General features: G+C 49.9%; 15 non-coding genes and 2 pseudogenes across 15 annotated transcripts; all 17 read left to right on the top strand.

The window, feature by feature from the left end:
- The first annotated feature begins 810 nt into the window (after positions 1-810).
- LOC137066803 (U2 spliceosomal RNA) lies at positions 811-1,001 on the top strand. Its single transcript, XR_010902689.1, has one exon. It is a non-coding gene; the product is annotated as a U2 spliceosomal RNA (small nuclear RNA).
- A 468-nt stretch (positions 1,002-1,469) lies between these two features.
- LOC137067120 (U1 spliceosomal RNA) lies at positions 1,470-1,633 on the top strand. The gene has a single exon (XR_010902940.1). It is a non-coding gene; the product is annotated as a U1 spliceosomal RNA (small nuclear RNA).
- Positions 1,634-7,485: 5,852 nt separating this feature from the next.
- LOC137066918 (U2 spliceosomal RNA) lies at positions 7,486-7,692 on the top strand (annotated as a pseudogene).
- Positions 7,693-8,160: 468 nt separating this feature from the next.
- Positions 8,161-8,324, top strand: LOC137067121 (U1 spliceosomal RNA). Its single transcript, XR_010902941.1, has one exon. It is a non-coding gene; the product is annotated as a U1 spliceosomal RNA (small nuclear RNA).
- Positions 8,325-9,357: 1,033 nt separating this feature from the next.
- On the top strand, positions 9,358-9,548 carry LOC137066638 (U2 spliceosomal RNA). The gene has a single exon (XR_010902540.1). It is a non-coding gene; the product is annotated as a U2 spliceosomal RNA (small nuclear RNA).
- Positions 9,549-10,012: 464 nt separating this feature from the next.
- On the top strand, positions 10,013-10,176 carry LOC137067123 (U1 spliceosomal RNA). The gene has a single exon (XR_010902942.1). It is a non-coding gene; the product is annotated as a U1 spliceosomal RNA (small nuclear RNA).
- A 1,033-nt stretch (positions 10,177-11,209) lies between these two features.
- On the top strand, positions 11,210-11,400 carry LOC137066640 (U2 spliceosomal RNA). Its single transcript, XR_010902542.1, has one exon. It is a non-coding gene; the product is annotated as a U2 spliceosomal RNA (small nuclear RNA).
- A 464-nt stretch (positions 11,401-11,864) lies between these two features.
- On the top strand, positions 11,865-12,028 carry LOC137067124 (U1 spliceosomal RNA). Its single transcript, XR_010902943.1, has one exon. It is a non-coding gene; the product is annotated as a U1 spliceosomal RNA (small nuclear RNA).
- A 6,513-nt stretch (positions 12,029-18,541) lies between these two features.
- Positions 18,542-18,715, top strand: LOC137066888 (U2 spliceosomal RNA; annotated as a pseudogene).
- A 468-nt stretch (positions 18,716-19,183) lies between these two features.
- On the top strand, positions 19,184-19,347 carry LOC137067125 (U1 spliceosomal RNA). Its single transcript, XR_010902944.1, has one exon. It is a non-coding gene; the product is annotated as a U1 spliceosomal RNA (small nuclear RNA).
- Positions 19,348-20,380: 1,033 nt separating this feature from the next.
- Positions 20,381-20,571, top strand: LOC137066641 (U2 spliceosomal RNA). The gene has a single exon (XR_010902543.1). It is a non-coding gene; the product is annotated as a U2 spliceosomal RNA (small nuclear RNA).
- Positions 20,572-21,039: 468 nt separating this feature from the next.
- Positions 21,040-21,203, top strand: LOC137067127 (U1 spliceosomal RNA). Its single transcript, XR_010902946.1, has one exon. It is a non-coding gene; the product is annotated as a U1 spliceosomal RNA (small nuclear RNA).
- A 1,033-nt stretch (positions 21,204-22,236) lies between these two features.
- Positions 22,237-22,427, top strand: LOC137066642 (U2 spliceosomal RNA). The gene has a single exon (XR_010902544.1). It is a non-coding gene; the product is annotated as a U2 spliceosomal RNA (small nuclear RNA).
- Positions 22,428-22,895: 468 nt separating this feature from the next.
- On the top strand, positions 22,896-23,059 carry LOC137067128 (U1 spliceosomal RNA). The gene has a single exon (XR_010902947.1). It is a non-coding gene; the product is annotated as a U1 spliceosomal RNA (small nuclear RNA).
- A 1,033-nt stretch (positions 23,060-24,092) lies between these two features.
- LOC137066643 (U2 spliceosomal RNA) lies at positions 24,093-24,283 on the top strand. Its single transcript, XR_010902545.1, has one exon. It is a non-coding gene; the product is annotated as a U2 spliceosomal RNA (small nuclear RNA).
- Positions 24,284-24,751: 468 nt separating this feature from the next.
- LOC137067129 (U1 spliceosomal RNA) lies at positions 24,752-24,915 on the top strand. The gene has a single exon (XR_010902948.1). It is a non-coding gene; the product is annotated as a U1 spliceosomal RNA (small nuclear RNA).
- Positions 24,916-25,948: 1,033 nt separating this feature from the next.
- Positions 25,949-26,139, top strand: LOC137066644 (U2 spliceosomal RNA). The gene has a single exon (XR_010902546.1). It is a non-coding gene; the product is annotated as a U2 spliceosomal RNA (small nuclear RNA).
- Positions 26,140-26,605: the final 466 nt, after the last annotated feature.

The raw sequence follows: 26,605 nt of genomic DNA on the forward strand, positions 1-26,605 counted from the left end.
CCCACAAACTTTGATATTCAACGGACGAGTTGATTGACAGCAGTGGTCCCAAAGGCAAAGTTGTTCGGATGGAGGTTTTCTGTCGTATGGTACGACTGTCTCGTGCGCGTGCTGTGAAAAAGCACGCGACATACGTTCGCCTATAGCCGCTCTCATGTTGTTGCTTTTTCATTTTAAAGCGCCACTAGGTGGCCATTCACCGCGTCCTTTCTCGCCTGACCCCAGACTGAGCCCGTGCACGGGTGTACCGGCTTGGGTGAAATTGTCTCGTTCCGTCCAAGAGCTATAGCCGTTCTAGCAGACCCCGCCTCGCCCAGCCCGTAGGTTTCGGCCTGCCGCCGCCAAGCTGAATCGAAATTCCCACTTTTTTTCCGATCTGGACGGACAGTCAGACTCCAGAGAATCTTTCTGCACTGGTTTGGGCCAGATCGGGCAAAAGACCTAGGACTAGTGTGCAAAAGTAGGTTTTTCACAAAATCCCAAATACCCGAAAATTTCGCCAGCGCAACCTTCGAATCCGAGGCATGCGTCTCGCTCGGCTCGAGCCAAGGATTCCGATGATATAAGACACTTGGTTCTGCGGCGTGCGGTTTGGGAGCTACGAGCCATTTCGTACTTTCGGTGGCTGTAGCGCCACCGCCGGGCCCATCGGGGGGCCAGCCTTGGTGATGTTGTAGAGCGAGTGGCTAGTACCATCCCTCAAAGTTTCAGGTCTCTACGACGTACGGCCTTTGCCAACCCTCCCCCCCCTCACCGCTTCCCAGATGGGCGTCGCCTTTGCCGGCTCCCCTGCCGCTGCGTCATTGTGTCATCGCTTCTCGGCCTTTTGGCTAAGATCAAGTGTAGTATCTGTTCTTATCAGTTTAATATCTGATACGTCCCCTATCCGGGGACTGCATATTAAATAGATTTTTGGCACATGGAGCCGGAACCGGGGCTTGCTCCGTCCACTCCACGCATCGACCTGGTATTGCAGTGCCTCCAGGAACGGTGTGCTTCCCCTTTTTGGGGACTGCGAATTGTTGTGACTAATAGAAGAACCAACAACACCACTGGAATTTTGTCAGAGAATACAGAAATACGCAGGAAGCGCATACAGAATGACGATGAGGTGACCGTTGACGATGACCGTGCCACAGAGAAAGCAGCAAGCTGCGGTCATATGAGCATAGGGAAAAAAGAAGAACAAAAGCGTCGGTTGCCGGCCGGCTGACTCATCACCGTCACAGCACGTTTTTTGATGTCCCTCTTATTTGAGAGTCTTTACCAACGAGCTGATGAGTCGAATCAGGGGTTTGTGTTGGATGGATTAGGGACACCTGATTCAAATCAAGGTCAGGCACGCACGCACGCAGCAGTCAAGCAATGGAAGGTGCCCCGTCCTTCCTTTTCTTGGGGGAGGGGAAGGTCACCGTGTTTGAGGATGGCGAAGGGGGATAGGGCGCCTCTGCCTGGAGGCCAGGCAACTCATACTTACCTGGCAGGGGAGACACCATGATCAGGAAGGTGGTTCACCCAGGGCGAGGCTCGGCCATTGCACTCCGGTTGTGCTGACCCCTGCGAATTCCCCAAATGTGGGAATCTCGACTGCATAATTTATGGTAGTGGGGGACTGCGTTCGCGCTCTCCCCTGTACACACTGGTTAAAAGCAGATAGCGTGGAGGGAAAAAGCGTGCGGTTCTTGACGCTTGTGGCGCCGCCCACTGCCCCAAAGGGTGAAGTTGCACCAGTTTTGTTATGTTTCTGTCTCTTTCTGCTGTGTCAGCCAGTGACCCGGAGAGTTCAGAGAACTGAACTGCGTCTGTTTTCATCGAGGTTGTCGAAACCTGCGACCGGTTTGCCGAATGTGGTTTTTCCCACAAACTTTGATATTCAACGGACGAGTTGATTGACAGCAGTGGTCCCAAAGGCAAAGTTGTTCGGATGGAGGTTTTCTGTCGTATGGTACGACTGTCTCGTGCGCGTGCTGTGAAAAAGCACGCGACATACGTTCGCCTATAGCCGCTCTCATGTTGTTGCTTTTTCATTTTAAAGCGCCACTAGGTGGCCATTCACCGCGTCCTTTCTCGCCTGACCCCAGACTGAGCCCGTGCACGGGTGTACCGGCTTGGGTGAAATTGTCTCGTTCCGTCCAAGAGCTATAGCCGTTCTAGCAGACCCCGCCTCGCCCAGCCCGTAGGTTTCGGCCTGCCGCCGCCAAGCTGAATCGAAATTCCCACTTTTTTTCCGATCTGGACGGACAGTCAGACTCCAGAGAATCTTTCTGCACTGGTTTGGGCCAGATCGGGCAAAAGACCTAGGACTAGTGTGCAAAAGTAGGTTTTTCACAAAATCCCAAATACCCGAAAATTTCGCCAGCGCAACCTTCGAATCCGAGGCATGCGTCTCGCTCGGCTCGAGCCAAGGATTCCGATGATATAAGACACTTGGTTCTGCGGCGTGCGGTTTGGGAGCTACGAGCCATTTCGTACTTTCGGTGGCTGTAGCGCCACCGCCGGGCCCATCGGGGGGCCAGCCTTGGTGATGTTGTAGAGCGAGTGGCTAGTACCATCCCTCAAAGTTTCAGGTCTCTACGACGTACGGCCTTTGCCAACCCTCCCCCCCCTCACCGCTTCCCAGATGGGCGTCGCCTTTGCCGGCTCCCCTGCCGCTGCGTCATTGTGTCATCGCTTCTCGGCCTTTTGGCTAAGATCAAGTCGTGATTTCTTTGATCTTTTGAGAAGTTATGATGGCTGGTGTAGCTGGGTACTCAGTTCCAAGGGCGGGACTGAGAAATACTCTACGTTTCCAAATGAAGACGCCGGGGGTGGAGATGATGGAAAGAGATGTGTTTGCACGGGTAGTTCTTCTGGACAAGCTGAAGTTGAAAGTGGAAGAGGTGTACTGTCTACAGACCAACAGACAAGAGAAGTGTTTTGACCTAACTTTGAACACGGTGGAATTATACAAAGAGGTGTTGGAAAAGTTTGGGAAGTGTGACAAGGTGGGCTTGATGGGGAAATTCGAGGTGATAAGTCTGGACAGACCTAACTTCAGGGTCATCACTCTTCATATGTTTAACCCATACGTCACAGATGAAGCGTTGGTGGCTTTTTTGGGAAAATATGCTGAAGTTCTCACACCTGCAAGATACATAAAGGACAATGTGGGGTTATGGACTGGGAAAAGGCAGTTCCAAGTTCTCCTAAAATCGGATGAGGATGGGTTTGAGGGGGTCATGCACCCTCCTGCTTTTTTCAACATAGGAGCGGACAAGGGATATCTTTTCTATTCAAGACAGCCTCCTTTTTGTAGAAGGTGCAGACGGTATGGCCATAGTGATGGCAGGTGTGGAGAAGAAAGATGTTGGCGGTGTTCTAAGATGGGACACACAGCAAAAGAGTGCAGTATTCCTAAGTCATGTCACAGCTGTGGCTCATTAGGACATTTGATGAAGGAATGTAAGGAAGGGCGCAAGCTGAATCGAGGAGGAAGGAGAGTGGAGGAAACAGTGGCAGAGGAGAAGAACGGGGAGGAGGTCCAACAGGAGACAATGGAGCAAGAAATAAAAGAGAAGGTGGTGTTTGAGGTGGTAAAGGAGGGAGGAAGCGAGGCAGAAGCAGAGAAAGTGGAAGATGTGATGGATGCTTTCTTAGAAGCGTTAAATGGGGAACAGTTTAAGGTCACCGAGTTGTACACAGGGGATGTGGAAGATGAGATGGAAGTGGAGAGACAAAGTGACCCGGATGGATCAAGAGGGGATGGAAGTCAGCGGATCAGGAAAGCCGAGAAGGAAAAGGCGAGACCAGGCAAGAGGGTGAGAGCCGAGACGAGGCAGAGTTTGAGTTGTTCTGAGGATTCACTATCTACCGACAGTCAAGAGGGGCTCGAGATGGACAATGCTAGACCCTTATTTCAGTTGTCACAGGGAAAGGGTGGTAGTGACAATGAAGAACCGAAGGATGATGGGGTTGGTCTCAGTGTGTCGCCCATATGCTGGTCAGATCTGGTGGGGACTGAGACTGGGACCACAGGACCACTGGGACCACTGGAGGATCGAGGGATGGAAGGGACATTAAGGACTGAATAAGTGGTGAGCAATGACGAATTGACTGTGGGGTCTATAAATGTAAGAGGTTTAAGAGACAATGTGAAGCGAAGAGCGGTTTTTTCTTTTTTGGAAAATTGCAGATGTGATATTCTTTTTTTGCAGGAGGTTCATTTGAAAAGTTCACAAGATGCAAGGAAATTTACAGAAGAATGGGGGAGGGGAGGAGCAGTATGGAGTGTGGGAGGGGTTTATTCCTCAGGAGTGGGGATCTTGTTTCGGGGTAAAGAGTTGGAAGTCAGAAGTTATTTTACGGTTTCACAAGGGAGAGTGATTGGGGCTGATGTAAGGTGGAGAGGGGGGGAATATAGATTACTCTCAGTTTATGCTCCACAAACAGTGGAAGAGAGGAAAGATATTTTTGAAATGTTGTTAACAGTCTGTGCAACAAATAAACAGATTATAATGGGAGGGGATTTTAATTTGCAGTTAGGAGACAAAGGGGATAGTAGTTTGATGGTGTTAGAAGGGGTTTTGCAGGGGCATGGGTTGGTGGATGGGGGGCAGGGAGTGAATCCAAAAGTTTGTATGTCAACGTGGAGGAACTCGAGGGGGGTGGAAAAGAGGCTAGATTATGTGTTTTTTTCAAAAGGTTTGGTTTTGGAAGGAGGGGGAGTGAAGCCTGTGTTTTTTTCTGATCATGATTTGGTTTGGTTTGTAGTTAAGGGGCAAAATGTGAAGTTTGGTAAAGGGTACTGGAGAATGAATATAGAGATTTTGAGGGAAAGGCAGTTCTGTGAAGAGTATGTATGTTTTTTCAAGGGGTTAGAGGGGTTAAAGGTCATGTATGATGATGTGGTGGGGTGGTGGGAAATGGTTAAAAATCGTTCAAAGGAGTGGATTGTTAAGTACTGTAAGAGAAGAATGAGCAATTTTAGGAGGCAAGCAGGGAAGTTGCAGAGAGATTTAGAGTTGATATTTGAAGAGTATAATGTTGGGGGCACTTTTGACTGGGATAGGGTTAACTTGCTGAAGAGACAGATAAAGGGTTTGTATGAAGATCAAGCTAAACGGTTTTTGTTGAAAAGGAGACATGAGACAAGGGAGAATGGGGAGGCGTGTAATGCTGGGTTTTTTAGGTCAGTAAGGGATCAAAAAGAGAAGCAAATAATTGTTGAGTTAAAGGATAAGGAAGGGGAGATTCTGGGGAAAACCGAAGAGATAACTGAATATGTGGGTCAGTATTTTCAACAATTTTTCAGTAAAAGAGAGATAGTAAAGGAGAAAAGTGATTTTTTTGTTAATTTCCTGTCTAGCGTAGTCCCTGATGAGGTTGGGGCTGAGTTAAATTCTCCAATAACATTGGAAGAGGTGGAAGGAGCATTGAGAAGGATGAGTAAAGGTAAGGTGCCAGGGATTGATGGCCTACCAGTTGAATTTTATGTTAGGTTTTTCAATATTTTAGGTCCTCATTTGATGGAGGTGGTGCGGGAAGTGTTAGAAAATAAAAGTATGAGTGGTTCAATGGCAACTGGAGTGATAACTCTTCTATATAAAAAAGGCGAAAGGTCGGACATAACAAATTATAGGCCGCTCACAATGCTTACAGTGGACTATAAGATTATAGCAAAGGTGTTGGCAGACAGATTGAGGAAAGCCCTTCCCCATGTGGTGCATGTTGATCAAACATGTGGAGTTGAGGGTCGCAGCATTAAGTGGAATCTTCAGCTGATCAGGGATGTTATAGCATGGGTGGAGGATAGGGAGTTACCATTGATGGTGGTTAGCTTAGATCAGGCTAAAGCCTTTGATAGGGTGAATAGATGGTTTCTGTTTAAGGTAATGGAGAGGATGGGTTTGGGTGAGGGATATATAGGGTGGATTAGAACGCTGTATACTGGGGCTAGGTGTTTGGTGCAGGTGAACGGGGCATTAGGACAGAGCTTTGATGTGTGGGAGGGAGTGAGACAGGGGTGTCCTCTCTCTCCTTTACTTTTTGTTCTCTATATGGAGCCATTGGCTCAGGCGATAAGGCGAGATGGCAGAATAAAAGGTCTGCGGGTACCAGGAGGTAAGGGGGCGGTAGTGAAACTATCGCAGTACGCAGATGATACTACACTACTGTTGGATTCAGACAAGTGTCTTGAGAGGGCATTGCATTTGTTTGAGGAGTTTTCCTTAGCATCTGGGGCTAGTCTAAATATTTCAAAATCAGCTGTTAAGTTTTTTGGGAAGTTTAGGCAAAGACGGAATGGAATTGGGGGGTTGCAGGTGTGTGAGGGGCCTTTAAAAATTTTGGGTATAAGATTTCAGAATGAAGGCTCAGCTACTCTGAATTGGGAAGAGCGCATTGTTTCGGTGCAGAAGAGGCTAGCAAGGTGGAAAGGGCGAAGATTGACATTGTGGGGGAAAGTTTTGGTACTGAAGATAGAGGTGTTGTCAGTGTTTCAGTACTTGGCTGTCATTTATCCTTTGCCGGCTAGTATGAGGAAGTCAGTAATAAGGTTAATATTTACGTTTGTCTGGGGAGGAAGATATGAATATGTAAAAAGAACTGAAATGTTTAATTCGATTAAGGAAGGAGGGCGGGATGTACCTCATGTTCCTTTAAAGCTTGATTGTTTTTTTGTGTCTTCAATCTTGGCCCAGTTAGCGGGGACTGCTGAGCATCCGTCTTGGTTTTTTCTTAGGTTATTTTTTTCTTATCAAGCAAGGCACGTGATGAGGTGGTCCAATGAGGGTCCAAGGTCGGAAACGCAGCCGTGGCATTATAGGCATGCAGTTAAATGGATGAGTAAATATCCTGAGAGTAAGGAGATAACAGTGTGTTTGGACCAGAGGATGTTGTATGGAAAGGTAAGGGAGAGGGTGTCTAGTGTAGTTCGGGTGGGGGTCTCAAGGGAGGTGTGGTTGAATATTCAACCCAAAAATCTTGATAATGACTTAAAAGATCTTAATTGGTTGTGTTTTTTGAGGCGTTTGCCCGTAAAAGAGATCATGTATAGGCACGGTATAGCAAAAGATGGAAAGTGCCCAAGGGAGGGGTGTTGGGAAGAAGAGACAATAAAACATACTTTTTGGGAGTGTGGGTTTGCACAGAGGGTGTGGGGGAGGGGAAAGAGGGTGTTAGGGGTGATCTCAGGAAATTTTAAGGTGTCGGGGGAGAATGTAATCGGTGGAATAAGAAGTAAGAAGGGGGAAGGGAAAGTGGCTTATATGCTGTGGTTAATAATAAGTTTGGTCAAAAAAGGACTTTGGGAGGAAAGACAGGGAATATGTAGGGGGAAAGGGAAAAGGTCAGAAGAAGGGGTAATACGGGGAGTGGAGTATGAAGTAAGGGCAAGGATTAGGTGGGATATACAAAGATGGGGGAAACATGCAGCTAAAGAGAGGTGGAAAGGGTTGTTTGGGTTATATGATGACGAATGGAAAGAGAATGAGATGAGATAATATGTGTATGTAATTTTGAGTTGTATGTGAATAAAAAAAAAAAAAAAAAAAAAAAAAAAAATCTGTTCTTATCAGTTTAATATCTGATACGTCCCCTATCCGGGGACTGCATATTAAATTGATTTTTGGCACATGGAGCCGGAACCGGGGCTTGCTCCGTCCACTCCACGCATCGACCTGGTATTGCAGTGCCTCCAGGAACGGTGTGCTTCCCCTTTTTGGGGACTGCGAATTGTTGTGACTAATAGAAGAACCAACAACACCACTGGAATTTTGTCAGAGAATACAGAAATACGCAGGAAGCGCATACAGAATGACGATGAGGTGACCGTTGACGATGACCGTGCCACAGAGAAAGCAGCAAGCTGCGGTCATATGAGCATAGGGAAAAAAGAAGAACAAAAGCGTCGGTTGCCGGCCGGCTGACTCATCACCGTCACAGCACGTTTTTTGATGTCCCTCTTATTTGAGAGTCTTTACCAACGAGCTGATGAGTCGAATCGGGGGTTTGTGTTGGATGGATTAGGGACACCTGATTCAAATCAAGGTCAGGCACGCACGCACGCAGCAGTCAAGCAATGGAAGGTGCCCCGTCCTTCCTTTTCTTGGGGGAGGGGAAGGTCACCGTGTTTGAGGATGGCGAAGGGGGATAGGGCGCCTCTGCCTGGAGGCCAGGCAACTCATACTTACCTGGCAGGGGAGACACCATGATCAGGAAGGTGGTTCACCCAGGGCGAGGCTCGGCCATTGCACTCCGGTTGTGCTGACCCCTGCGAATTCCCCAAATGTGGGAATCTCGACTGCATAATTTATGGTAGTGGGGGACTGCGTTCGCGCTCTCCCCTGTACACACTGGTTAAAAGCAGATAGCGTGGAGGGAAAAAGCGTGCGGTTCTTGACGCTTGTGGCGCTGCCCACTGCCCCAAAGGGTGAAGTTGCACCAGTTTTGTTATGTTTCTGTCTCTTTCTGCTGTGTCAGCCAGTGACCCGGAGAGTTCAGAGAACTGAACTGCGTCTGTTTTCATCGAGGTTGTCGAAACCTGCGACCGGTTTGCCGAATGTGGTTTTTCCCACAAACTTTGATATTCAACGGACGAGTTGATTGACAGCAGTGGTCCCAAAGGCAAAGTTGTTCGGATGGAGGTTTTCTGTCGTATGGTACGACTGTCTCGTGCGCGTGCTGTGAAAAAGCACGCGACATACGTTCGCCTATAGCCGCTCTCATGTTGTTGCTTTTTCATTTTAAAGCGCCACTAGGTGGCCATTCACCGCGTCCTTTCTCGCCTGACCCCAGACTGAGCCCGTGCACGGGTGTACCGGCTTGGGTGAAATTGTCTCGTTCCGTCCAAGAGCTATAGCCGTTCTAGCAGACCCCGCCTCGCCCAGCCCGTAGGTTTCGGCCTGCCGCCGCCAAGCTGAATCGAAATTCCCACTTTTTTTCCGATCTGGACGGACAGTCAGACTCCAGAGAATCTTTCTGCACTGGTTTGGGCCAGATCGGGCAAAAGACCTAGGACTAGTGTGCAAAAGTAGGTTTTTCACAAAATCCCAAATACCCGAAAATTTCGCCAGCGCAACCTTCGAATCCGAGGCATGCGTCTCGCTCGGCTCGAGCCAAGGATTCCGATGATATAAGACACTTGGTTCTGCGGCGTGCGGTTTGGGAGCTACGAGCCATTTCGTACTTTCGGTGGCTGTAGCGCCACCGCCGGGCCCATCGGGGGGCCAGCCTTGGTGATGTTGTAGAGCGAGTGGCTAGTACCATCCCTCAAAGTTTCAGGTCTCTACGACGTACGGCCTTTGCCAACCCTCCCCCCCCTCACCGCTTCCCAGATGGGCGTCGCCTTTGCCGGCTCCCCTGCCGCTGCGTCATTGTGTCATCGCTTCTCGGCCTTTTGGCTAAGATCAAGTGTAGTATCTGTTCTTATCAGTTTAATATCTGATACGTCCCCTATCCGGGGACTGCATATTAAATTGATTTTTGGCACATGGAGCCGGAACCGGGGCTTGCTCCGTCCACTCCACGCATCGACCTGGTATTGCAGTGCCTCCAGGAACGGTGTGCTTCCCCTTTTCGGGGACTGCGAATTGTTGTGACTAATAGAAGAACCAACAACACCACTGGACTTTTGTCAGAGAATACAGAAATACGCAGGAAGCGCATACAGAATGACGATGAGGTGACCGTTGACGATGACCGTGCCACAGAGAAAGCAGCAAGCTGCGGTCATATGAGCATAGGGAAAAAAGAAGAACAAAAGCGTCGGTTGCCGGCCGGCTGACTCATCACCGTCACAGCACGTTTTTTGATGTCCCTCTTATTTGAGAGTCTTTACCAACGAGCTGATGAGTCGAATCGGGGGTTTGTGTTGGATGGATTAGGGACACCTGATTCAAATCAAGGTCACGCATGCACGCAGCAGTCAAGCAATGGAAGGTGCCCCGTCCTTCCTTTTCTTGGGGGAGGGGAAGGTCACCGTGTTTGAGGATGGCGAAGGGGGATAGGGCGCCTCTGCCTGGAGGCCAGGCAACTCATACTTACCTGGCAGGGGAGACACCATGATCAGGAAGGTGGTTCACCCAGGGCGAGGCTCGGCCATTGCACTCCGGTTGTGCTGACCCCTGCGAATTCCCCAAATGTGGGAATCTCGACTGCATAATTTATGGTAGTGGGGGACTGCGTTCGCGCTCTCCCCTGTACACACTGGTTAAAAGCAGATAGCGTGGAGGGAAAAAGCGTGCGGTTCTTGACGCTTGTGGCGCTGCCCACTGCCCCAAAGGGTGAAGTTGCACCAGTTTTGTTATGTTTCTGTCTCTTTCTGCTGTGTCAGCCAGTGACCCGGAGAGTTCAGAGAACTGAACTGCGTCTGTTTTCATCGAGGTTGTCGAAACCTGCGACCGGTTTGCCGAATGTGGTTTTTCCCACAAACTTTGATATTCAACGGACGAGTTGATTGACAGCAGTGGTCCCAAAGGCAAAGTTGTTCGGATGGAGGTTTTCTGTCGTATGGTACGACTGTCTCGTGCGCGTGCTGTGAAAAAGCACGCGACATACGTTCGCCTATAGCCGCTCTCATGTTGTTGCTTTTTCATTTTAAAGCGCCACTAGGTGGCCATTCACCGCGTCCTTTCTCGCCTGACCCCAGACTGAGCCCGTGCACGGGTGTACCGGCTTGGGTGAAATTGTCTCGTTCCGTCCAAGAGCTATAGCCGTTCTAGCAGACCCCGCCTCGCCCAGCCCGTAGGTTTCGGCCTGCCGCCGCCAAGCTGAATCGAAATTCCCACTTTTTTTCCGATCTGGACGGACAGTCAGACTCCAGAGAATCTTTCTGCACTGGTTTGGGCCAGATCGGGCAAAAGACCTAGGACTAGTGTGCAAAAGTAGGTTTTTCACAAAATCCCAAATACCCGAAAATTTCGCCAGCGCAACCTTCGAATCCGAGGCATGCGTCTCGCTCGGCTCGAGCCAAGGATTCCGATGATATAAGACACTTGGTTCTGCGGCGTGCGGTTTGGGAGCTACGAGCCATTTCGTACTTTCGGTGGCTGTAGCGCCACCGCCGGGCCCATCGGGGGGCCAGCCTTGGTGATGTTGTAGAGCGAGTGGCTAGTACCATCCCTCAAAGTTTCAGGTCTCTACGACGTACGGCCTTTGCCAACCCTCCCCCCCCTCACCGCTTCCCAGATGGGCGTCGCCTTTGCCGGCTCCCCTGCCGCTGCGTCATTGTGTCATCGCTTCTCGGCCTTTTGGCTAAGATCAAGTGTAGTATCTGTTCTTATCAGTTTAATATCTGATACGTCCCCTATCCGGGGACTGCATATTAAATTGATTTTTGGCACATGGAGCCGGAACCGGGGCTTGCTCCGTCCACTCCACGCATCGACCTGGTATTGCAGTGCCTCCAGGAACGGTGTGCTTCCCCTTTTCGGGGACTGCGAATTGTTGTGACTAATAGAAGAACCAACAACACCACTGGACTTTTGTCAGAGAATACAGAAATACGCAGGAAGCGCATACAGAATGACGATGAGGTGACCGTTGACGATGACCGTGCCACAGAGAAAGCAGCAAGCTGCGGTCATATGAGCATAGGGAAAAAAGAAGAACAAAAGCGTCGGTTGCCGGCCGGCTGACTCATCACCGTCACAGCACGTTTTTTGATGTCCCTCTTATTTGAGAGTCTTTACCAACGAGCTGATGAGTCGAATCGGGGGTTTGTGTTGGATGGATTAGGGACACCTGATTCAAATCAAGGTCACGCATGCACGCAGCAGTCAAGCAATGGAAGGTGCCCCGTCCTTCCTTTTCTTGGGGGAGGGGAAGGTCACCGTGTTTGAGGATGGCGAAGGGGGATAGGGCGCCTCTGCCTGGAGGCCAGGCAACTCATACTTACCTGGCAGGGGAGACACCATGATCAGGAAGGTGGTTCACCCAGGGCGAGGCTCGGCCATTGCACTCCGGTTGTGCTGACCCCTGCGAATTCCCCAAATGTGGGAATCTCGACTGCATAATTTATGGTAGTGGGGGACTGCGTTCGCGCTCTCCCCTGTACACACTGGTTAAAAGCAGATAGCGTGGAGGGAAAAAGCGTGCGGTTCTTGACGCTTGTGGCGCCGCCCACTGCCCCAAAGGGTGAAGTTGCACCAGTTTTGTTATGTTTCTGTCTCTTTCTGCTGTGTCAGCCAGTGACCCGGAGAGTTCAGAGAACTGAACTGCGTCTGTTTTCATCGAGGTTGTCGAAACCTGCGACCGGTTTGCCGAATGTGGTTTTTCCCACAAACTTTGATATTCAACGGACGAGTTGATTGACAGCAGTGGTCCCAAAGGCAAAGTTGTTCGGATGGAGGTTTTCTGTCGTATGGTACGACTGTCTCGTGCGCGTGCTGTGAAAAAGCACGCGACATACGTTCGCCTATAGCCGCTCTCATGTTGTTGCTTTTTCATTTTAAAGCGCCACTAGGTGGCCATTCACCGCGTCCTTTCTCGCCTGACCCCAGACTGAGCCCGTGCACGGGTGTACCGGCTTGGGTGAAATTGTCTCGTTCCGTCCAAGAGCTATAGCCGTTCTAGCAGACCCCGCCTCGCCCAGCCCGTAGGTTTCGGCCTGCCGCCGCCAAGCTGAATCGAAATTCCCACTTTTTTTCCGATCTGGACGGACAGTCAGACTCCAGAGAATCTTTCTGCACTGGTTTGGGCCAGATCGGGCAAAAGACCTAGGACTAGTGTGCAAAAGTAGGTTTTTCACAAAATCCCAAATACCCGAAAATTTCGCCAGCGCAACCTTCGAATCCGAGGCATGCGTCTCGCTCGGCTCGAGCCAAGGATTCCGATGATATAAGACACTTGGTTCTGCGGCGTGCGGTTTGGGAGCTACGAGCCATTTCGTACTTTCGGTGGCTGTAGCGCCACCGCCGGGCCCATCGGGGGGCCAGCCTTGGTGATGTTGTAGAGCGAGTGGCTAGTACCATCCCTCAAAGTTTCAGGTCTCTACGACGTACGGCCTTTGCCAACCCTCCCCCCCCTCACCGCTTCCCAGATGGGCGTCGCCTTTGCCGGCTCCCCTGCCGCTGCGTCATTGTGTCATCGCTTCTCGGCCTTTTGGCTAAGATCAAGTATCTGGTCGAACGGTTGAGACTGCGATCGCCTCTCTGAGGTTTCCTGGCTCGAGATCCTTTTGTGTCCCGAGCCGCACAACTTCTGAGAGGTAGAGTGATCCTGCTTTTTTACGGTTCAACAAGTTTTAAGGTAAGACTTTTATTATTTTATCTATTTATTGTATTTATTGTTATTTTACAGTTTTTAGGCTGTTGGTGCCTCCACCATGTCGGCTGCTCGTGCTGGCATGCGGAGGCACCACAGCGTGCGCTTTTTATTTAGAGAGGTGGATGGTAAGCTCCTGGGGTTGTCTCGTCTAGACTTCTCCAGGAAGCTGATCCAGAAAACCCTCAATTTTAGACCTGAGGATTTAAACTGTTTGATGACTCTGCCCCTGAACAAGGGTTTTGATTTGAGTTTTAAAACTGCTTCCCTGCTGAATGACTTTTGGCAAAGGTTTGACTCTGTTAAGGCCCAGTTCTCCATGTTCACTGTGGAAAAGCTTTCAGATAACACACTTAAAACTGTGATTGTCAGAATGTTTAACGAAACAGTGACAGGGGATGATATTTGTGTCTGGTTGGGTAGATTTTGCACTGTTAGAAGCCAGCCTATCAAAGTGCTAGATGAGGACGGCATTTGGAATTGCTCCTGGCGGATTCCCATTAAACAATGGGAAGAGGCTGGGGGCTACCAAGGCCTGAAACATCTGCCTTCCATGATTGTGCTGGGAGAAAACAGAGGCTACATACACTACCAAGGGATGCCTAAGTTGTGTAGGAAATGTGGAAGAGTTGGGCATCTAGCCGATGCATGCCAAGAGTTAGTGTGTGGGAAGTGTAAAGAAATTGGGCACATTTTTGATGATTGTACCAATGGCAGGCGGTGCAACCTATGTGGAGAATCAAACCATCTCTACAGAGATTGCCCAAAAAGTTTTGCCAACAAACTCAAAGGCAACAAAATGGCCGCCCCACAACCAGAACAATCAAAAGAACAAAGAGAGGAGGTGGTCCCTGAGGTTTTGGCGGGAATTTCAATTTCCCAGCCAGCCTCAGGGAGTGGTCAGGAACAAGCAAGTGGGGCGGCCACAGGGGCGGAGTCATGTTCTCCAACAGAACCTGACAAAGAAATGGAAGAAGAGGAAAGGGAGGAAACAATAGAACATGTGAAAGAAATGGAAGAAGAGGAAAGAGAGGAATCAACAGTTTCCTCCCTAGAAACGGTTTCAGACCTAGCGGTGGAATCCAGTGGGAGTGAAATTAACTTTTCACTCCCAAATGCTCAGGTGCAAAAAAGACCTGCGGGATCTCCTCTATCTGATATAGAGGAGAAGAAAGCTAGGGCAGCACATAGTCCAGATAGTTCCGTTTTGGAAGATCTGGAACATATATGGCCCCTAGAATCCCCAAATGAGGTATCTTTTTTGCACATAAAGCTAAGAACATCATCACCAAAGGAGATGCAAGAGGATTCCTCTGTAGCTCCTGAGGTGGTGAGCACTTGCTTTCCCGACCCCAGTCCTCAAGGGAGAAAGGAAAAGCAGGTGAAACAAGATATAACATAATACGTTTTTAATGGTTTTATTGTAGTCTTTTTATCATTGTCTTAAATGTCTCATACCTTTTTAATAACACTGCTCATGGCCCTCACCATTTCAACCATAAATGTGAGAAGCGTGAGAGCCACCATACGAGCACAGAGCATTTTATCCTTTTTAAATACTTGTAAATCAGATTTGTTTTTATTACAGGAGTGTGCTCTACCCTTTTTAAACAGGTACACAAAAATGGAGGAGCTATGGCCCCCTGGTCCCTCCATATGGAGCGGCTCAAACCTTAACAAGAACGACGGTGTTGCCATTTTAATTAAAAACCCAAATATCTTGGTGAAGGGCAGCACGGTGGTGAGGGAAGGGCGAGCGCTTTTAGCAAATCTAAATTTTTTAGGTAGAGATTTTAATGTTCTTAATGTGTATGGTTTTACGGGAAAAAATGATAGGTATGAGCTTTTAGAAGACTTGCAGCCCCACATGTTAGGAAGAGTTCCGGTAGTGGTGGCAGGGGATTTTAATTGTGTGTTATCAAAAAAAGACAGAAAGAGGGTTGGAGAAGATTTTAAAATTGATAAGACATCGGTTTTATTACAGGGTTTAGTTAGAGATTTTAATTTAGTCGACTGTTTTAAAAACATGCATCAAAGAGAGGAGGGCTACACTTGGTTCAGTAGTGATGGCGCCAAAGCCTCTCGAATCGACTATATTTTTACAAGAGACTGCCCGCCAACCGATGCTACATTGACTCCCCTCTTCTTTTCTGACCACCTAATGCTATCCTGCACCCTTTCACTACCCACGGGTGTGACGGTAGGGGGAGGGCTGTGGAAGCTGAACTGCTCCCTCTTAGAAGATGAGGACGTAGTAAAGGAATATAGGGAGCAGTTCAGCCAATGGCAGACCCTCCGAGACTTTTATGAGACACATGCACATTGGTGGGAGATGGTAAAAGACAGGACGAGACAGTTTTTTAGGAAAGTAGGAAAAGAAAAGAAAGATAAGGAAAGGAGACACATGATGGGGCTGCAAAAAAGACTACAGAGATATTTTACCCTTTTTAACAATGGTTTTGATTTTAATGATGAAATACAAGAGGTTAAAAGAGAAATGTCAGTTTTATCCAGTCTTCAGAGCAAAGGGGTCATTTTAAGAAGTAAAGAAAGAGAAATAGAAGAAGGTGAAAAATGTACTAGGTACTTTTTTAAAAAGATAATGACACAAAGAAGGAATATAGTCAATGTAAAAGTAGAAGGGAGGGAAGCAAAAACGACAAAGGAAATTTTAAAAGGGGTTGAAGATTTTTACAGAGAATTATATAGTACAAAATATGTAAACAGTGATACTGTAAAGGAAGTTTTAGAATTCATAGTCAGTAAAGTCAACAGTGAAAATGAGCTTTTAACCCAAGATTTTACCATTTTAGAAATGCACAAATCCCTCAAAAGTTTTAAAAGGGGGAAGTCCCCAGGAGTAGATGGACTCCCCCTGGAATTTTATCTAACCTTTTGGGATATTTTAGCTCATGAACTATTGACTGTTTTTAAAGACTTTGAGACGGTTGACAAACTTCCAGACAGTTTTAGAACAGGGATAGTTTCTTTACTTTACAAAACAGGAGACCGGACTGACTTAAAAAACTGGAGACCAATCACTCTTTTAAATTTTGATTGTAAACTTTTTAGTAAGATTTTAGCCACACGTATGTCGACAGTTTTAGAGGACGTAATCCACCCGGATCAAGCTTGTGCTGTGCCCGGAAGAAGGATAACAGACAGCCTGGTTCTGATTAGAGATGCCATCTGTTTTGCGAGAGACAGAAACATCCGGCTAGTAGTCCTAAATTTAGATTTTGAGAAAGCTTTTGACCGAGTCTCGCACCAGTACCTGTTTCAGGTACTGCAAAAAATGGGTTTTCCGAAGAGGTTCATAGCTTGGGTGGGACTGCTGTACGAGGGCTTAGTCAGCAAAATCCTTGTAAATGGTCATCTCTCTAAAGCGGTAAATATTCGCAGCGGTGTCCGTCAGGGGTGTCCTTTATCCCCCCTTTTGTATGTGGCTTGTATTGAGCCACTGGCACAGATCTTGAGAAGGGATACATGGATAAAAGGAATAGACATTCCAGGGACCAGTGGACTGACAGCGACATGTGTGCTCTACATGGACGACGTAACTCTTTTAGCCACGGACGTTTTATCAATACAAAGAGCTATGGACTTGACGGACTGGTACGGTCGGGCCTCGGGCGCAAAACTCAACAGAAGCAAGTCCGAGGCCCTGCTCTTTGGACCGTGGGACGACAGAGACACAGGCGGACTTAATGTAGATTTTAAGGAGACAGATTTTAAGATTTTAGGAGTTAAATTTGACAAGGAAGGGGGTGGACGGGAAAACTGGACTGACTTATTAGGGAAAGTTAGGAAAAGACTGGGGTTTTGGGGACTACGACAGATGACTTTGGAGGGCAAAGTTTTAATTTTTAAAGCCATCATTTTACCTCTAATGTCACTTGTTTGTTCTGTTTTTATCCCTCCTAGGAAATTCCTAAAGAAATTAGAAAGGGCGGTGTTTTATTTCCTGTGGGGGTCCAAGTGGGAGAGGTTGAAGAGGGACGTGGTCAAGAGGAGACCAGAAAATGGTGGAAAAGGGCTCCCAGACCCCCACCTGTTTTTAGGCAGCCGCTTCACCGCCCTACATTTAAGATATGCCACGACCCCATCCAAAGAAAATAAGACAGCAGCCATGGCACGGTTTTGGATGGGGTCTTACCTAAGAGCACTGAAGATTTTACCAATTGATTTGAGAAGTCCTGTATCTTTTAATCTACCCACAGAGTACAGTTTTATAAAAAAGTTTTTAAAGAAACATTTTTTAGAACAACAAGACATCACCATTTTAACCAACCACAAATCTCTTGTCTCCTTTGTGCAGGACCGGGAACCGGTGAGTCCAATTCCAAACCTCACTCTAAGTGAGGCAAAATTGGTCTGGAAGAATGCTGCTCACCCCGCTCTCCAGAATGGACACAAGGACTTGTCATGGATGGTGGCTCATGAGATCCTCCCGGTCAGGGCGGTTATGCACTCCAGAGGCATGGCCAAAAATCCCATCTGCCCGCGGTCCGGGTGCAAATCCCCGGAGACCGTCTACCATCTGCTCTGGGAGTGCGGTGCTGCGCGGGACCTGTGGGCCAGGGCCGGCCCCCTGTTTTTCCCGTGCCTGCCAGCGGGTGGGGCCCAGGTGGACTACAAGCTCGCCATCCTAGGGGTGGGTCAGGGCCTAAAAGCCCAAACATCGCATGAATTTGCATCGCTCTGGCTCACCCTTAACATAATCAAGGATGCCATCTGGGTCACCAGAAACCTGCTGGTGGGGAAACGCGTGACGGTCCCCCTCCACGCATGCGAGCAAAGAATAAGATCAACGCTGCAGGGTGGGCCGCATGTCGTCATTCGGACGGGGGGGCCGAGGCCACACAAAGGAGGTCCCGGCCACCACCGACCTTGACCGCCCGTAGATGCACCCTCACCACTCTGGCTACGGGAACAGCGGGCCAGCGGGCCGGAGGAGAGGGGATCTCCGCTGAGCCCCGGAAATGGCAGGCCAAGTGTTCTTCCTGGAGAGTGGGGGGGAATGCAAACTTGATAAGGACTCACCCCCAGTCTTGCACAATGGATTTTATCATCTTTATTTTATTTATTTACTGATTTTTACATGCAAACACCACACCCCCTTTTAAGAAACTCAACACACGCATGGACTATTAAACACGACTTGCACAATGGTTTTAGTTTTATTATTTTAAACACTGAATTCTTCATTTTAAACCATGTGTATTAAATGTTCTGCTTGTTTTAAATGTGTGTTGAAAGGAAAGTGTGTTTTGTGAAATATGATTGTAAATGGTGACAATAAAAACCTTTCAAAAGAAAAAAATCTGTTCTTATCAGTTTAATATCTGATACGTCCCCTATCCGGGGACTGCATATTAAATTGATTTTTGGCACATGGAGCCGGAACCGGGGCTTGCTCCGTCCACTCCACGCATCGACCTGGTATTGCAGTGCCTCCAGGAACGGTGTGCTTCCCCTTTTTGGGGACTGCGAATTGTTGTGACTAATAGAAGAACCAACAACACCACTGGAATTTTGTCAGAGAATACAGAAATACGCAGGAAGCGCATACAGAATGACGATGAGGTGACCGTTGACGATGACCGTGCCACAGAGAAAGCAGCAAGCTGCGGTCATATGAGCATAGGGAAAAAAGAAGAACAAAAGCGTCGGTTGCCGGCCGGCTGACTCATCACCGTCACAGCACGTTTTTTGATGTCCCTCTTATTTGAGAGTCTTTACCAACGAGCTGATGAGTCGAATCAGGGGTTTGTGTTGGATGGATTAGGGACACCTGATTCAAATCAAGGTCAGGCACGCACGCACGCAGCAGTCAAGCAATGGAAGGTGCCCCGTCCTTCCTTTTCTTGGGGGAGGGGAAGGTCACCGTGTTTGAGGATGGCGAAGGGGGATAGGGCGCCTCTGCCTGGAGGCCAGGCAACTCATACTTACCTGGCAGGGGAGACACCATGATCAGGAAGGTGGTTCACCCAGGGCGAGGCTCGGCCATTGCACTCCGGTTGTGCTGACCCCTGCGAATTCCCCAAATGTGGGAATCTCGACTGCATAATTTATGGTAGTGGGGGACTGCGTTCGCGCTCTCCCCTGTACACACTGGTTAAAAGCAGATAGCGTGGAGGGAAAAAGCGTGCGGTTCTTGACGCTTGTGGCGCCGCCCACTGCCCCAAAGGGTGAAGTTGCACCAGTTTTGTTATGTTTCTGTCTCTTTCTGCTGTGTCAGCCAGTGACCCGGAGAGTTCAGAGAACTGAACTGCGTCTGTTTTCATCGAGGTTGTCGAAACCTGCGACCGGTTTGCCGAATGTGGTTTTTCCCACAAACTTTGATATTCAACGGACGAGTTGATTGACAGCAGTGGTCCCAAAGGCAAAGTTGTTCGGATGGAGGTTTTCTGTCGTATGGCACGACTGTCTCGTGCGCGTGCTGTGAAAAAGCACGCGACATACGTTCGCCTATAGCCGCTCTCATGTTGTTGCTTTTTCATTTTAAAGCGCCACTAGGTGGCCATTCACCGCGTCCTTTCTCGCCTGACCCCAGACTGAGCCCGTGCACGGGTGTACCGGCTTGGGTGAAATTGTCTCGTTCCGTCCAAGAGCTATAGCCGTTCTAGCAGACCCCGCCTCGCCCAGCCCGTAGGTTTCGGCCTGCCGCCGCCAAGCTGAATCGAAATTCCCACTTTTTTTCCGATCTGGACGGACAGTCAGACTCCAGAGAATCTTTCTGCACTGGTTTGGGCCAGATCGGGCAAAAGACCTAGGACTAGTGTGCAAAAGTAGGTTTTTCACAAAATCCCAAATACCCGAAAATTTCGCCAGCGCAACCTTCGAATCCGAGGCATGCGTCTCGCTCGGCTCGAGCCAAGGATTCCGATGATATAAGACACTTGGTTCTGCGGCGTGCGGTTTGGGAGCTACGAGCCATTTCGTACTTTCGGTGGCTGTAGCGCCACCGCCGGGCCCATCGGGGGGCCAGCCTTGGTGATGTTGTAGAGCGAGTGGCTAGTACCATCCCTCAAAGTTTCAGGTCTCTACGACGTACGGCCTTTGCCAACCCTCCCCCCCCTCACCGCTTCCCAGATGGGCGTCGCCTTTGCCGGCTCCCCTGCCGCTGCGTCATTGTGTCATCGCTTCTCGGCCTTTTGGCTAAGATCAAGTGTAGTATCTGTTCTTATCAGTTTAATATCTGATACGTCCCCTATCCGGGGACTGCATATTAAATTGATTTTTGGCACATGGAGCCGGAACCGGGGCTTGCTCCGTCCACTCCACGCATCGACCTGGTATTGCAGTGCCTCCAGGAACGGTGTGCTTCCCCTTTTTGGGGACTGCGAATTGTTGTGACTAATAGAAGAACCAACAACACCACTGGAATTTTGTCAGAGAATACAGAAATACGCAGGAAGCGCATACAGAATGACGATGAGGTGACCGTTGACGATGACCGTGCCACAGAGAAAGCAGCAAGCTGCGGTCATATGAGCATAGGGAAAAAAGAAGAACAAAAGCGTCGGTTGCCGGCCGGCTGACTCATCACCGTCACAGCACGTTTTTTGATGTCCCTCTTATTTGAGAGTCTTTACCAACGAGCTGATGAGTCGAATCAGGGGTTTGTGTTGGATGGATTAGGGACACCTGATTCAAATCAAGGTCAGGCACGCACGCACGCAGCAGTCAAGCAATGGAAGGTGCCCCGTCCTTCCTTTTCTTGGGGGAGGGGAAGGTCACCGTGTTTGAGGATGGCGAAGGGGGATAGGGCGCCTCTGCCTGGAGGCCAGGCAACTCATACTTACCTGGCAGGGGAGACACCATGATCAGGAAGGTGGTTCACCCAGGGCGAGGCTCGGCCATTGCACTCCGGTTGTGCTGACCCCTGCGAATTCCCCAAATGTGGGAATCTCGACTGCATAATTTATGGTAGTGGGGGACTGCGTTCGCGCTCTCCCCTGTACACACTGGTTAAAAGCAGATAGCGTGGAGGGAAAAAGCGTGCGGTTCTTGACGCTTGTGGCGCCGCCCACTGCCCCAAAGGGTGAAGTTGCACCAGTTTTGTTATGTTTCTGTCTCTTTCTGCTGTGTCAGCCAGTGACCCGGAGAGTTCAGAGAACTGAACTGCGTCTGTTTTCATCGAGGTTGTCGAAACCTGCGACCGGTTTGCCGAATGTGGTTTTTCCCACAAACTTTGATATTCAACGGACGAGTTGATTGACAGCAGTGGTCCCAAAGGCAAAGTTGTTCGGATGGAGGTTTTCTGTCGTATGGCACGACTGTCTCGTGCGCGTGCTGTGAAAAAGCACGCGACATACGTTCGCCTATAGCCGCTCTCATGTTGTTGCTTTTTCATTTTAAAGCGCCACTAGGTGGCCATTCACCGCGTCCTTTCTCGCCTGACCCCAGACTGAGCCCGTGCACGGGTGTACCGGCTTGGGTGAAATTGTCTCGTTCCGTCCAAGAGCTATAGCCGTTCTAGCAGACCCCGCCTCGCCCAGCCCGTAGGTTTCGGCCTGCCGCCGCCAAGCTGAATCGAAATTCCCACTTTTTTTCCGATCTGGACGGACAGTCAGACTCCAGAGAATCTTTCTGCACTGGTTTGGGCCAGATCGGGCAAAAGACCTAGGACTAGTGTGCAAAAGTAGGTTTTTCACAAAATCCCAAATACCCGAAAATTTCGCCAGCGCAACCTTCGAATCCGAGGCATGCGTCTCGCTCGGCTCGAGCCAAGGATTCCGATGATATAAGACACTTGGTTCTGCGGCGTGCGGTTTGGGAGCTACGAGCCATTTCGTACTTTCGGTGGCTGTAGCGCCACCGCCGGGCCCATCGGGGGGCCAGCCTTGGTGATGTTGTAGAGCGAGTGGCTAGTACCATCCCTCAAAGTTTCAGGTCTCTACGACGTACGGCCTTTGCCAACCCTCCCCCCCCTCACCGCTTCCCAGATGGGCGTCGCCTTTGCCGGCTCCCCTGCCGCTGCGTCATTGTGTCATCGCTTCTCGGCCTTTTGGCTAAGATCAAGTGTAGTATCTGTTCTTATCAGTTTAATATCTGATACGTCCCCTATCCGGGGACTGCATATTAAATTGATTTTTGGCACATGGAGCCGGAACCGGGGCTTGCTCCGTCCACTCCACGCATCGACCTGGTATTGCAGTGCCTCCAGGAACGGTGTGCTTCCCCTTTTTGGGGACTGCGAATTGTTGTGACTAATAGAAGAACCAACAACACCACTGGAATTTTGTCAGAGAATACAGAAATACGCAGGAAGCGCATACAGAATGACGATGAGGTGACCGTTGACGATGACCGTGCCACAGAGAAAGCAGCAAGCTGCGGTCATATGAGCATAGGGAAAAAAGAAGAACAAAAGCGTCGGTTGCCGGCCGGCTGACTCATCACCGTCACAGCACGTTTTTTGATGTCCCTCTTATTTGAGAGTCTTTACCAACGAGCTGATGAGTCGAATCAGGGGTTTGTGTTGGATGGATTAGGGACACCTGATTCAAATCAAGGTCAGGCACGCACGCACGCAGCAGTCAAGCAATGGAAGGTGCCCCGTCCTTCCTTTTCTTGGGGGAGGGGAAGGTCACCGTGTTTGAGGATGGCGAAGGGGGATAGGGCGCCTCTGCCTGGAGGCCAGGCAACTCATACTTACCTGGCAGGGGAGACACCATGATCAGGAAGGTGGTTCACCCAGGGCGAGGCTCGGCCATTGCACTCCGGTTGTGCTGACCCCTGCGAATTCCCCAAATGTGGGAATCTCGACTGCATAATTTATGGTAGTGGGGGACTGCGTTCGCGCTCTCCCCTGTACACACTGGTTAAAAGCAGATAGCGTGGAGGGAAAAAGCGTGCGGTTCTTGACGCTTGTGGCGCCGCCCACTGCCCCAAAGGGTGAAGTTGCACCAGTTTTGTTATGTTTCTGTCTCTTTCTGCTGTGTCAGCCAGTGACCCGGAGAGTTCAGAGAACTGAACTGCGTCTGTTTTCATCGAGGTTGTCGAAACCTGCGACCGGTTTGCCGAATGTGGTTTTTCCCACAAACTTTGATATTCAACGGACGAGTTGATTGACAGCAGTGGTCCCAAAGGCAAAGTTGTTCGGATGGAGGTTTTCTGTCGTATGGCACGACTGTCTCGTGCGCGTGCTGTGAAAAAGCACGCGACATACGTTCGCCTATAGCCGCTCTCATGTTGTTGCTTTTTCATTTTAAAGCGCCACTAGGTGGCCATTCACCGCGTCCTTTCTCGCCTGACCCCAGACTGAGCCCGTGCACGGGTGTACCGGCTTGGGTGAAATTGTCTCGTTCCGTCCAAGAGCTATAGCCGTTCTAGCAGACCCCGCCTCGCCCAGCCCGTAGGTTTCGGCCTGCCGCCGCCAAGCTGAATCGAAATTCCCACTTTTTTTCCGATCTGGACGGACAGTCAGACTCCAGAGAATCTTTCTGCACTGGTTTGGGCCAGATCGGGCAAAAGACCTAGGACTAGTGTGCAAAAGTAGGTTTTTCACAAAATCCCAAATACCCGAAAATTTCGCCAGCGCAACCTTCGAATCCGAGGCATGCGTCTCGCTCGGCTCGAGCCAAGGATTCCGATGATATAAGACACTTGGTTCTGCGGCGTGCGGTTTGGGAGCTACGAGCCATTTCGTACTTTCGGTGGCTGTAGCGCCACCGCCGGGCCCATCGGGGGGCCAGCCTTGGTGATGTTGTAGAGCGAGTGGCTAGTACCATCCCTCAAAGTTTCAGGTCTCTACGACGTACGGCCTTTGCCAACCCTCCCCCCCCTCACCGCTTCCCAGATGGGCGTCGCCTTTGCCGGCTCCCCTGCCGCTGCGTCATTGTGTCATCGCTTCTCGGCCTTTTGGCTAAGATCAAGTGTAGTATCTGTTCTTATCAGTTTAATATCTGATACGTCCCCTATCCGGGGACTGCATATTAAATTGATTTTTGGCACATGGAGCCGGAACCGGGGCTTGCTCCGTCCACTCCACGCATCGACCTGGTATTGCAGTGCCTCCAGGAACGGTGTGCTTCCCCTTTTTGGGGACTGCGAATTGTTGTGACTAATAGAAGAACCAACAACACCACTGGAATTTTGTCAGAGAATACAGAAATACGCAGGAAGCGCATACAGAATGACGATGAGGTGACCGTTGACGATGACCGTGCCACAGAGAAAGCAGCAAGCTGCGGTCATATGAGCATAGGGAAAAAAGAAGAACAAAAGCGTCGGTTGCCGGCCGGCTGACTCATCACCGTCACAGCACGTTTTTTGATGTCCCTCTTATTTGAGAGTCTTTACCAACGAGCTGATGAGTCGAATCAGGGGTTTGTGTTGGATGGATTAGGGACACCTGATTCAAATCAAGGTCACGCACGCACGCACGCAGCAGTCAAGCAATGGAAGGTGCCCCGTCCTTCCTTTTCTTGGGGGAGGGGAAGGTCACCGTGTTTGAGGATGGCGAAGGGGGATAGGGCGCCTCTGCCTGGAGGCCAGGCAACTCATACTTACCTGGCAGGGGAGACACCATGATCAGGAAGGTGGTTCACCCAGGGCGAGGCTCGGCCATTGCACTCCGGTTGTGCTGACCCCTGCGAATTCCCCAAATGTGGGAATCTCGACTGCATAATTTATGGTAGTGGGGGACTGCGTTCGCGCTCTCCCCTGTACACACTGGTTAAAAGCAGATAGCGTGGAGGGAAAAAGCGTGCGGTTCTTGACGCTTGTGGCGCCGCCCACTGCCCCAAAGGGTGAAGTTGCACCAGTTTTGTTATGTTTCTGTCTCTTTCTGCTGTGTCAGCCAGTGACCCGGAGAGTTCAGAGAACTGAACTGCGTCTGTTTTCATCGAGGTTGTCGAAACCTGCGACCGGTTTGCCGAATGTGGTTTTTCCCACAAACTTTGATATTCAACGGACGAGTTGATTGACAGCAGTGGTCCCAAAGGCAAAGTTGTTCGGATGGAGGTTTTCTGTCGTATGGCACGACTGTCTCGTGCGCGTGCTGTGAAAAAGCACGCGACATACGTTCGCCTATAGCCGCTCTCATGTTGTTGCTTTTTCATTTTAAAGCGCCACTAGGTGGCCATTCACCGCGTCCTTTCTCGCCTGACCCCAGACTGAGCCCGTGCACGGGTGTACCGGCTTGGGTGAAATTGTCTCGTTCCGTCCAAGAGCTATAGCCGTTCTAGCAGACCCCGCCTCGCCCAGCCCGTAGGTTTCGGCCTGCCGCCGCCAAGCTGAATCGAAATTCCCACTTTTTTTCCGATCTGGACGGACAGTCAGACTCCAGAGAATCTTTCTGCACTGGTTTGGGCCAGATCGGGCAAAAGACCTAGGACTAGTGTGCAAAAGTAGGTTTTTCACAAAATCCCAAATACCCGAAAATTTCGCCAGCGCAACCTTCGAATCCGAGGCATGCGTCTCGCTCGGCTCGAGCCAAGGATTCCGATGATATAAGACACTTGGTTCTGCGGCGTGCGGTTTGGGAGCTACGAGCCATTTCGTACTTTCGGTGGCTGTAGCGCCACCGCCGGGCCCATCGGGGGGCCAGCCTTGGTGATGTTGTAGAGCGAGTGGCTAGTACCATCCCTCAAAGTTTCAGGTCTCTACGACGTACGGCCTTTGCCAACCCTCCCCCCCCTCACCGCTTCCCAGATGGGCGTCGCCTTTGCCGGCTCCCCTGCCGCTGCGTCATTGTGTCATCGCTTCTCGGCCTTTTGGCTAAGATCAAGTGTAGTATCTGTTCTTATCAGTTTAATATCTGATACGTCCCCTATCCGGGGACTGCATATTAAATTGATTTTTGGCACATGGAGCCGGAACCGGGGCTTGCTCCGTCCACTCCACGCATCGACCTGGTATTGCAGTGCCTCCAGGAACGGTGTGCTTCCCCTTTTTGGGGACTGCGAATTGTTGTGACTAATAGAAGAACCAACAACACCACTGGAATTTTGTCAGAGAATACAGAAATACGCAGGAAGCGCATACAGAATGACGATGAGGTGACCGTTGACGATGACCGTGCCACAGAGAAAGCAGCAAGCTGCGGTCATATGAGCATAGGGAAAAAAGAAGAACAAAAGCGTCGGTTGCCGGCCGGCTGACTCATCACCGTCACAGCACGTTTTTTGATGTCCCTCTTATTTGAGAGTCTTTACCAACGAGCTGATGAGTCGAATCAGGGGTTTGTGTTGGATGGATTAGGGACACCTGATTCAAATCAAGGTCAGGCACGCACGCACGCAGCAGTCAAGCAATGGAAGGTGCCCCGTCCTTCCTTTTCTTGGGGGAGGGGAAGGTCACCGTGTTTGAGGATGGCGAAGGGGGATAGGGCGCCTCTGCCTGGAGGCCAGGCAAC

The sequence above is a fragment of the Pseudorasbora parva genome, unplaced genomic scaffold (genome assembly GCF_024679245.1).
Source record: "Pseudorasbora parva isolate DD20220531a unplaced genomic scaffold, ASM2467924v1 scaffold_33, whole genome shotgun sequence".
NCBI classification, from domain to species: domain Eukaryota; kingdom Metazoa; phylum Chordata; class Actinopteri; order Cypriniformes; family Gobionidae; genus Pseudorasbora; species Pseudorasbora parva.